The following is a 2,500-nucleotide window of genomic DNA, read 5'->3' as shown; positions in this document are numbered from 1 at the left end:
AACAACAATAACTTTCATTCAGTGTGTAGTAAATAATATATACTTAACAACACGACACCTACGTTTATATGAACTTCCATTCAGTGTGTTATAAATATATACTTAACGACACGACACCTACGTTTATATGAACTTCCATTCAGTGTGTTATAAATATATACTTAACGAGACGACACCTACGTTTATATGAACTTTCATTCAGTGTGATATAAATATATACTTAACGACACGACACCTACGTTTATATGAACTTTCATTCAATGTGTTATAAATATATACTTAACGACACGATACCTTCGTTTATATGACCTTTCATTCAGTGTGTTATAAATATATACTTAACGACACGACACCTACGTTTATAACAATAACTTTCAATCTGTGTTTAGTGAATATATAGTTAACGACATAACATCTACGTTTATAACAATAACTTTCGTGCAGAATTTAGTAAATATATATTTAACGACACGACACCTACTTTTATAGCAATAATTTTCATTCAGTGTGTAATAAATATATGCTTAACGACACCAGTAACTTTCATTCAGTGTTCAGTAAAGATATAAACATTTGTATTTGTTTTTTAACGACACCACTAGACGACATTGATTTATTAATTATCGCTTACCGAATGTCATATGTTCTTAGAGTGGAAACCCGCTACATTTTGCCATTAGCAGCAAGGGATATTTTATATGCATACGCAGAATAGCACATACCACGCGTTACGGCATTTGGTAAAACCGTCGTGGTGCACTGGCTAGAACGAGAAATAGCTCATTGGACCCACCGACGGGGATCGATCCTAGACCGACCGCGCATCAGGCGAGCGCTTTACCACTGGGCTACGTCCCACCCCGATTTGTAATCCCACCCCGATTTGTAACAGACCGGTTTTGAACATTGGATGAAAACGTAAATCGAATAATATTATGCAGTTAATATAGATCGTTGATTTTGCGCATTTTAGTTTAGAGTATTTTAAATATACATTTGTAGTAGAATCTCGTTGGATCGGACTCGGAAGGATCGAATACACCGCAACACTCAAACCAACAACGAAGCCCCGAGTTACACTTACACATTGTTGACCGAATAGTTAGGTCGAACTACCCGATGTGTCGAATATATATATATATATATATATATATATATATATATATATATATATATATGCCAAAAGAAGCAATACACTTAATATTTTTCAAATGAATTCTTGTGATAGAAAAAAACAATGATAATATATAGGGGATATTTCATGGTTTTTGTTTGTCAGATAAGATTTATATCTCATCGAGTGCAGTTTGCAATCACATCTCACGAGTCGCGTTTGCGCGACGAGTGTGATATGATTGCAAACTTCACGAGATGAGATTTAAATCTTATTTGACAAAAAAACATGAATTTTTTTTTTTATTATATAACTTTTGGCAATTTACCTTTATTTTTAAAATGCCAGCAGAAAAATATTTCCGGCTTTTTTACAGTGAAGATAACACTTTCTACAGTGACGATAACAAATGTTAGAGTGAAATAGTGAAATTATCACTCTAAAATGTGTTATCGTCACTGAGTGACTAATAACACTTACATTTCACTGATATTTTAAGATATTAAATTTTCACGAAACGTTATATAATAAAAAAAACCCCACATTTCATGAGGAAAGATACTTTACACAAAATGTCACTGGGGAGTGTATGTGCGTGTGTGTGTGTGGGATTTGACAAATCGAAATACTCAGTTGGAAATCTGAGATAAAATTGCATATGGAGAGTCGTAACTAAGTTAAACAGATGCTTTACAGTATTTAATAACGTGTGTCCGCCATTACCTCAAAATACCGCTGTTAAATGTATCCTTATGGAGTTAACGCAAATGTTGAATCAAGTTGTATCATTTCCGTTGTAGCGCCATTTGCAATGCAGGCAGGGTGTGGGGTTGTTGGGTATGTCTATCGCTCCAGCATGCTGTGTGTGCTCCGATTTGAAGCTCGAAATGAATCGAAGCATGCCTAATGCTTGTTTGCGTGGAATTGGACTGAGCCTGGCCATATAACACTGTTCAATATCCGACAGATAGATAACTATTTTAACGTGCCCATATACCACTAGGGTTTCGAACACGCCCATCCAGAGTCCGACCTCCGATAAGATCGGTGGCCTGACTCGGGATGGGGGCGGGGGGTAGAGTTGAAAATGGGCAGAATTTTGAAAATAGCAATTAGTGAAAAAAAAAAAAAGTTAATACAATTAAAAAAAAAAAAGAAAAAAAAGTTACAAGCCAAAAATAAAAAGAATTGACTGCTCGGTCGAATATTTATATAATTTGGAGCATTTTAGAAGGACAGTCCAAAAATAAATAAAAGAAAGAAGAGCGGATCGGACTATTTAATAATATTTGTAAAAAAAACGTAATTTCGACATACATTTTTTAACGAAGGTCTAAAAGTTTAAAGTCCGATCTATATGTCCACGTGAGTGGCCTCGTTAAGGCC

This window comes from Gigantopelta aegis, chromosome 15 (genome assembly GCF_016097555.1).
Source record: "Gigantopelta aegis isolate Gae_Host chromosome 15, Gae_host_genome, whole genome shotgun sequence".
Taxonomy (NCBI): Eukaryota; Metazoa; Mollusca; class Gastropoda; order Neomphalida; family Peltospiridae; genus Gigantopelta; species Gigantopelta aegis.
This window is presented reverse-complemented; position numbering follows the sequence as displayed.